The sequence below is a fragment of the Olea europaea genome, chromosome 17 (assembly GCF_002742605.1).
Source record: "Olea europaea var. sylvestris chromosome 17, O_europaea_v1, whole genome shotgun sequence".
In the NCBI taxonomy this organism is placed as follows: Eukaryota; Viridiplantae; Streptophyta; class Magnoliopsida; order Lamiales; family Oleaceae; genus Olea; species Olea europaea.
The window spans coordinates 18,480,644-18,490,279 of NC_036253.1; the positions used below are offsets into that span (position 1 = coordinate 18,480,644).

Genomic DNA, 9,636 nt, shown 5'->3' on the forward strand with positions numbered 1-9,636 from the left:
TCTTTTTTATTGTATTGAAGAAACTGATAAGTAAAATTGATTTTAAAATTTACGTATGAAAATAACTTAATTTATTTAAATTATTAAGAGTATTATTATTTTTTAAAGAATTGTTATACTTTTGTAATTGTAAAATATGAATAAGGACACAATTGTTTTTGAGTGACAAGACGCCACTGTTGTGAATCAAAAAAAAAAAAATAATCAAACTGCAAAATTGAAAGTACCCCCTCTATGGCAAGCTTCTTCTCCTGCTTACTCTTCTTCTCGATTCTTCCTCTACTCTTCTTCTACTCTAATCTTCTCTCCAATTCTCTGTCTCTTCTTCCTCACCTAAACCATTTTTTCTTTTGTAATTGTTACTTGTAATCCATTGCATTGTAAGACAATCATCAATTAAGGGAATGAATGAATTGATTTTGGTTGGCGATTAACTGGTTCTTGTTAGTAATTTAATTTATGTTCCTCAATTTGGCTGATTGCAATTTATATTCAGAATCTTGTGTTTTTATTGTTAGTTATTTCAGGTTGTGTTCTTTAATTTGGATAATTACAATATCTTGAATTTATAGCTGCTAGTTATTTGGTTGAGCTTGGTTAGAAAATTAATTGGTTTTGGTTGAAGTTGGGCTCCAACCATAACATTTATGCGATGAAACCCTTGTTCTTTTTGTGATTTCTCTAGACGTTTTGAATAATTGATTTCCATTGTTTGTGAACCCTCATTCTCTACGTGATTTTTGTCGATGCCATTATACTCACTACAAATTGAGGACAATCTGTTTGACACATAAATTTTGAGATCTGTTTTCTAAGTTGATTTACGTTTTTCTTCTCTTCTTTTATAACTCCTGGGTTGTTTGAGATTATTGCGTTTTTTGCCTTCTTTCGACTCTTCATTATTGGGTTACATTATGGTTTTGGAAGAACTAGTTCTTCTACCCAAAAGTAGAATCTCCTTCTTTATGCAGTCCAAACTCATATTCTCGAGTTTTGAAGATTTTACTTATTCTATTAATACTTAGTGGGATGAAAGCAATCGAAGTTTTCAATGTAGTATAGAGGCAAATTGATGCCTTTAATCAGTTTTAAAGTCTTGTAATTTGACGGATTAAATACATAACCGTTACTGAAAATTTGTTGCCTTATCTTCTAGGCAAGACCTTGGTTTTGGCAGAATCTTAATTGGATCACTTAATGGCAATTGGATTCTAACTGATTTAGGAGAGGTATGCTCATGTTTGTTTAGCCTTTCTTTCATTTCTTTCTTTTCTGGCCCTATATGTGTGTGTGTTTGTATGCCTTTCCTCATTTTGTGGCCTTCATATATTCACTCATTTCCTTCATGTAGGAATTTGATATTCTTTTCACATCCTCCTTTGACATGCGCAGCATGAATGGTGGATTGTAATGGGATGTGATCCAAAAAATACTAGATAGAGCTACCACAATGGAGGATCATAGCCAGGTATCTTTTAGATTCTTTTGGTGCAATGAACTAGCCTGCAAACTGTAAGATGGGAAAACTATTTGGCCTCTTTTCAAGGAGAAAGATAAATAAATGGAAACTTAATAATTGCAATTGTTTACTTTTAGTTGTTTTTATTTCTATGTTATTAGAGAAATCATTGATATTAAGCCGTACAAACAGCATAATTGATTGCTGAAGATTTTTTAGTGTCAGTTCCCTTACGTTGAGTAATAAGAGCCATCACTATAGAGGATTCTCAATAATATTTGAAGACTTATACGTTTCTAATTCAGTTTTTACTAAGCAAACTATATTTACTACATATCTTGAAGTTTTCCAAATGATTCTTAGAATAATTTCAATCTCTTTCTTCTATTGTGTTAAGCTCTTTTTTATATTTAGGGTCCGTTTGATTGTAAAAATAGAAAAGGCAAACCAATTCGATGTAAGTTGTAAAAGAAAATTACACCAAAACCATAAGAAAGTATTTTCCATTCAATTGACCAAAAACATGCTTTAAGTGTTTGTACATTGAAATTCGAACTCCATTTCCACTTTCTTATCAAACAACCAAAGTAGAAAACAACATTTTCCATGGAATTTCTTCCAATCAAACGGACCCTTAGTTTAATTATATTAGGTGCGGTGCTTCCATGGCTACTCACAATAGCGTGTTCAAAGACGGGGGGCTCTCAGTCTGCTAGATGGCCATTGAACTTGCTGAATCCAGGTTGTGAAAAAATTGAGGCCAAAATTTAAGTTGAACCCTTGGTAGTTTTGTATTCATTTTTTTGGGAAAATAATTGGGAGAACTTACAACAGGGGACCATTTAAAGCAAAGTGAAGTACTAAAGTTCCTAAATTAGCAATGATACATTTTAATAAATTGCTACGTTGATTACATGAAGGGCTTTATGAATTTCCAATTGGTTGAGATCTGTATGAAAAGCTACAGATATGCTTCTGAGTAGGCATTATACTTTTTATCAAAAAGTAGGCAGTGCATAGATGAATATGCCATTGATTGTCATTAACCTTAGTACCTTACTGAGCAAAATTTTCAATTAATTGGGTAACATTTATATGAATACTGTGTCTGCCAGAAATATTATCTTTCAATTCAATTTAATGGTATGTTTAGAATCTATTGCGTTTGTAAAGGGATATTGCCTTGAACTAGTTTAAATGTTGAGTTCTGTTTAGCGAAGATACCACCATTAGCATCTTTTTCTTCCTTTCATTTATCTTCAGATTGTTCTCCTTATTAACATAGTTATCTTCTCCAATGGATTCAAGCAAAAACCTTCATGCTATGTTTTTAGTTCTTTTGATATTATTTCTATGCAGTTGATGGATAAATCTGCTGATATTGTTGTATATATGCTTTCGTTTGTTTTGCAAGATTCATTTACTCATCAAAAGAAGTCAAAGGCAACAATCTGGCTAGGAAGAGGTTAGATCTCTGTTTCTGGTCTTAGTTTCACTTTAGTTACTTTTTCTTTTTGCGTTGATGTCTTCTTATTTGATTGTTGACATACGACTTTTGAGGCTTTCATCATTTACTCAAAGAAAACAAACTCTAATAGTATCTGAAATCATTAGTAAACTGGCAATGTTTCAACCATATATATGCATATTAAATTTGTTAATGCAATAGAGTTTTCCCAAGCTATTGAAATCATTGATTCCTTTTATGATTTTTGTTTGGTGAGCTATTTGTTTAAAGATTCATACTTTATTATTAGTTTTTTATAAAGTTTTTTAGAGTCTTATAAATGAATGATTTATGAAGAAATTATTTATAGGCATATTGGGCTGCATTTCTATGATGAGTAGAATCAGTACTTGTACTTGAATCTTGCTAATGTTGATTTACGTTGTAGAATTAGCGATTTCTTTTGCGCCTACAAAAATATGCCTTTTGTTGCCTGAATGATTAGAGAAAGAAATATTGGAATAGAAACATAGTTAACTTGCCAATTGCAGCTATTTTACAATTTTGTATCCCAGAAATAACAACTGGGCACTTTAGTTATCTTCTGTAATAGAATTTTATACCTTAAAAGTTTGTGTACATGATCATGGAAATTCAAGTGACCCAATATTTTGTAGATGACCAATAAATAAACGAATTTGAATTCATTGCCTTTCACTGGCTGCAATTGATGTGAGTGCTTCATTTGATGTTTGTGATTGACAGATTTTGAAGAATACTATGATACCAGAGGCTCCCATGTTTAAACCTGAGCCTCCTTTGTAAGGTTTATTCTTCCACTATTGGTTATTTCATAATTTTGTATTTTTATTTATTTGAAAGTTCTTATAAAAGTTAAGTTTGTAAGTCTTTTGCAGCAACATTTCTAGAATAGTTCCTTGTACTTCTACTTCTACCTTTTTGTATATATACTAGTCATCACCACGTGCGTTGCACAAGTTTTGTATTTATTCAGTTTCTATTAGTGTAAAAATTGTAGATTTTTTGAATTCTAGTGAAGGAATTGGAGATGTAAACATTTATGGTTGAAAAGAAGAAGAAACGCTAATATATATACACAAAGAAAAGATAACACATTTACATCAATTATCGCACAATATAACAAAAAATTTGTAACATATTATATGCTTCACAATATACTCTATCGCAATTAACAAATTAAAACACTAGAGGTTAATGAATATTCCATCTGAGTTCTAAATGCTACAAAAATGATTTCGAGATTTTAGTTTGTAGATAATACCTCAAGAATTGAAATAACCTTTCCTAAGCAAAAAGAAAAAAAATAATAAATAAAAATTTGCACAACAATGCTTCGTTGCTCTGCACTCCAAACTCTCCGAGCCCAGAGAGTTTGGAAGTGTTTCTCCAAACTCTCTCCAAACTCTCCGGATGGTTGACTTTCTTAAGGAAAAATAAAAATTTGCAAAGCTGCTCCGTACAAGGTGGGAGCAACCGCACTCCAAACTCGCCAGAGAGTTTGGCGGAACACCTCCAAACTCTTGGCTCCGCACAAAGTGCAGAATAGTGCTCACACAGTGATTTTTTTTGTTTATTCTTCGTTTTTTTCTTTAGATTATCATATTTTTTTACCAATTTCGAAATAATGTCGAGCTATCTCAAACAGTGCGCACACATTGGTTTTTTTTGTTTATTCTTCGTTTTTTTTCTTTTTTTTTTTTGGGATTATCATATTTTTTTCACCAATGTCGAGCTATCTCCAAACTCTCCGCTCCGCTTGCTCCACACAGTTTTTTTTTTATTTTTCTTTTTTTCTATTTTTTTTAGATTACCATATTTTTCACCAATGTCGAGGTATTTAACTATATACTTGTATTGACTAACCTCCAAGATAACATCAATGAGTTAAAGCAGCAGCATAATCAAGAGAAATCAACGTTATTTACCTTTCAACAACAGAAATGAAAATAAAAAAAAATCAAACATCATTAAAAATTCAAAATCAGAACTCATCAACTTGAATGGCTGAAGACGTGAGCTTTTTTCCAACCCAAGTGATCCATTAGAACTACTTCATGTTTTGCCATAATTATTATCTTGCCTCGTAAAACAAAATAAAATCCTTAATCTTTCAGAACGATTAAAATGAAATGATAATAAAAAAAAACTGACCTAGAACCACACAATAAAATCAAACTAACATACATTCAATTCATAGCAAAGTTCTATATTTACTTACCAAAAACCCTTGTTTCAGTAATTTAGATTCAAATATCTATAAAAAGAAAACAAAAATAGGAAAAGCGAGGGAAAAAAATTGCAAATGTTGTGGACTCCGCACATGGGGAGACTCCACGCGTTTTGTGCGGAGAATTTTTTTTTATTTTTTTAAGCTAGCAATAGAATTGCAGATGAAAGTACTAATGAAAAAAATATATATATCACAGTTATGAAACAATAAATGTGAACCAACCATAAAATTAGCAAGACTAAATGCTCTGTATTCCAACAAAAATAAATTCATCAAATTAGCATCAATTTACCCAACTAAACTAAGATCATGCTAAGGCAATACTTTTCACGAAAATAATTAATTATAAAGCCTAAACAAGAAACACATCCACACACAAATGATAATTATTTTAGCATAGAAAATCAACTTTCCATAGAGACAGATGATTATAGGAAGATGAAAGCTAGCAAGGACAATCGAGAGAAAGTTGAAAAACCTGCACATATCTAAATAAAATTCATTAATGAAAAAACAGAAGAGAGAGAAACTGACCAAAGCCGAAAACTGCCTCTCTGCAAAACAAAGAAATAGAATTCATTCAACTTTACAACAAACTAAAATATGCATTTTCAATATGTTAGGTGTAAAGTGTAATTGGCGATTCTGTGGACAAAACGAACTAAATTGTATAATTGTAAAAGTCGGACTTAATTGAACATTGGTGTAAAAGTCAGGGACTTAGGGTGCAATTTGTATAGATGATTTAAATTAGTGTTCGAGTCGTTGAAGGAGGTTATGATGTCTAAGAAGATCAGACAAGATCATCGGAATGCAATTGGAAGTCTAAAGGATATCAAAGAGTCGCACAAATTATGTTCCGAATTTTCAGTCATAACATGAAATGCTTTTTTCACATAGAAAACGTTGAAATTTGGATAAGGATACTTCCAGAAGAATTGTAGCCCTTTGACTTATCTTTCCAACTCAACTTGAATCACCTCAATCGGACATCGGACGAGAAAGTTATGATGAAAATACTGATGACTGCTCACTGTCGCTCGCTTCTCGCTGGCATTTCGCTCGAGCGATAAAAACAGAATACCTCTCGCTCGTTTCCTGCTGGCTCTCGCTCGAGCGACAGTCCTATACGGCCAAAACCCTATTTCGCATTTTTGAAGTGTTTTACTCGGCCCATACCACCTAGACGCCTTTAAGTAAAAATACTAAAGCCCTAGGACGAAATTTCAGAGATTGCCACATTATTCTTTGAGTGCATAACATCTTCATATCTTTGTTCAAGATATCTAAGGCAAAATCAATTGGAAAATTCATCTACATTATTCTTTAGATCTGGCAACCATTGTTTTGGGGGAAAAACATCGAATCTATATAACCCAAAACACTTACATCCTTAATCTATTGAGGAAGGGACTATCTCATTGGAGGATTGAGAGAGGTGGATTGAGATGCAGTTACAGGCACAAGAACAAGCGGTTATTGGTGTTCCACTTGGTGATACAATCAGCTAAGGACCAGGAGGTTGTAGTGGACAACAAATTGGACTGCAGGAGGTAGATCGAGAAGTCTAGCAGGAGGTTAGAAGTATCTACAGCAGTAGATCGTGAGACTGGAACAACGAGTCTGATTGGGTACGGAGTTTGGTATAACTTGTACTTGCTGAATTGGTATAGTGGAGGTAACTGGCTTGGTCTCGGAGTTTTACCCACGTTGGGGTTTCTCCGTCATCATATTGTTTGTTATTTACTGCTTTGCATAATATACAAACTGCGGCATTCCAATATAGGTTAACTGACTTGTATGATTAATCACCAAGATAACTACTTAAAGTGACTTGTTGCTTTAGTTAGATTAATTCCGCACGTAAGGTCAAATTGGTTAAAGTGAAATCTAGAACGTAAACTGGTAAACGCTAAAATTTGAATTTGACATTGTATAGCGTTCCCGTGAACTTTCAAGTGTTGTAGAGCGTTCCTAGAATTTTCAAGTGGTATCAGAGCCTAAAATTTTCATGCATGTACATTTTCACCTACGAGTTTGGCGCATGCATATTTATTTTTGTCTTTGTCTACTTGACTTTATTTTATTTTGTGTGTGGAGCATTCATTTTAGGAAAAACGAAAAACACAAGAACATTGAAAATTTGAAAAAGACAAAAATAATTGGTTATGGAAATTTCTACAGCATTACACATGACTTAGAGCTTGCACGTTGTATCATGTAGGAGCTAAAATTGATAAGTTGTAGAATAATTTCCATTGCTTGGTTAGGTCTAGTTGGATTAATATGTATAAGTGCCTTCATGTACCATCTACACTGCACACACTATGAATTTGTTAGTAGGATACTACCGCGTATGTGAGATTTGGGATGGTTGTCACATGTTGATGGGGTGACTTTGAACATGAATTGACCAATTTCCGTAGACTTTAACCCAAAAATTTCCCCCAATTTTAAATGCTCATATCTTAATGTTCTTCTTCGGGGCCTATTTGACTCGAGCAATTAAGCCTGCGGGGTCTCTTAAAATCGGGTACCTATGGTCAACTGACTTGGGTTAACCGGTCTAAAGCTAACTATAGGGGTCATCTTAGTCGTCTAATGGAGAAGAGTCTGCACTTAAGATGAAAAATTAATGAGATGGAGAAATGAGAAAAATATGAAAATATGATGAGCTGAAATACTTTGAAAAATTGAAAAACCAACAAGTTCATGGTAAAGGGGAAATAAGTAAAAATAATAAGTATAGGTCCTACTATACGTTACATGGTTTGACTCTCATTAGTAGGAGAACATACTTATTAGTAGTGATTGGCATGTCCCTTCTCACATAATTAAGATTTGGAGTCCTGCTTGCATTGGATCAGTAACACTTTACACACACGAGTCATTTATATTATTACTCCATTCTGGACTGAATTAAGTATGTGGGGAGTTATACTACTTGTTGATTTTGCTTTTACATTCTATCAATTGCATTTTTTATTATTATGCGTTATTGCTCGACTTGGCCTTAATGTATCTCCCTTCAGCATTTGTGACAAAAAGGGGGAGAGAAATGTGTAACTGAGGGGGAGAAAAAAATAATGATTGAGCATACACATATACACATAGGAGAGCTACTGCATTCCATATCACATCCATCTGTTTGAGTTTTAATGTTTAGTGTTGTTGTTGTCTTGGTTGGTTTATTGATTGGTATCAATATCACGTCTCAAACTGTTATTTTGATTTGTGATTAAGAGCTTTAATTAATTTTTATATTTTCTGTATCACGTGCTTTTACACTGGGTATATGAGTTTGTGAATTTCAGGAATCAGGTACATGAAGGAATGTAAGACTCAGTGATTGGGTTTACTGGGTAGTTTAGTTTTTGGTTGTCAAGGCCTGATTTATTTTTTATTGTCCTGACTTCTTTTGTAGAGTTTTGTCACAGAATGCCAAAGGGGGACTTTGTTAGGTCTAAAAGTGTAATTGGCGATTCTGTGGACAAAACGAACTAAATTGTATAATTGTAAAAGTTAGGGACTTAATTGAACATTAGTGTAAAAGTCCGGGACTTAGGGTGCAATTTGTATAGATGAGGTAAATTAGTGTTCGAGTCGTTGAAGGAGTCCATGATGTCCAAGAAGATCAGACAAGATCATCATAATACAATTGGAAATTTAAAGGATATCAAAGAGCCGCACAAATTATGTTCCGGATTTTCAGTTATAACTTAAAATACATTTTTCACATAGAAAACGTTGGAACTTGGACAAGGATATTTCTAGAAGAATTGTATCCTTTTGAGTTAGTTTTCCAACTCAACTTGAATCACCTCAATCGGACAACGGACGAGAATGTTATGATGAAAATACTGATGACTGCTCACTGTCGCTCGCTTCTCCCTGAGATATCGCTCGAGCGATAAAAACAGAATACCTCTAGCTCGCTTCTCGCTGGCTCTCGCTCGAGCGACAGTCCTATGTGGCCAAAACCCTATTTCGCGTTTTTGAAGTGTTTTACTCGGCCCATACCACCTAGACACCTTCAAGTATAAATACTCAAGCCCTAGGACGAAATTTCAGAGATTGCCACATTATTCTTTGAGTGCATAACATCTTCATATCTTTGTTCAAGAGATCTAAGGCAAAATCAATTGGAAAATTCATATACATAATTCTTTAGATCTGGCAACCATTGTTTTGGGGGAAAAAAATCGAATCTACATAACCCAAAGCACTTACTTCCTTAATCCATTGAGGAAGGGACTCTCTCATTGGAGGATTGAGAGAGGTGGATTGAGGCGCAGTTACAGGCACAAGAACAGGCGGTTCTTGGTGTTCCACTTGGTGATACAATCAGCTAAGGACCAGGAGGTTGTAGTGGACAACAGATTGGATTGTAGGAGGTAGATCGAGAAGTCTAGCAGGAGGCTAGAAGTATCTACAGCAGTAGATCGTGAGACTGGAACA

The 9,636-nt window shown here is 33.8% G+C and overlaps 1 long non-coding RNA gene across 3 annotated transcripts; it reads left to right on the forward strand.

The window, feature by feature from the left end:
- Positions 1-203: 203 nt before the first annotated feature.
- Positions 204-3,955, forward strand: LOC111365325. Of its 3 annotated transcripts, XR_002697411.1 has the most exons (5): positions 204-443; positions 1,157-1,229; positions 1,352-1,468; positions 2,874-2,924; positions 3,672-3,955. It is a non-coding gene; the product is annotated as an uncharacterized LOC111365325 (long non-coding RNA). The 3 variants fall into 3 exon arrangements; XR_002697410.1 differs by having other exon boundaries at positions 204-1,229; XR_002697412.1 differs by having other exon boundaries at positions 204-1,229; positions 1,393-1,468.
- The last annotated feature ends 5,681 nt before the right edge of the window (positions 3,956-9,636 follow it).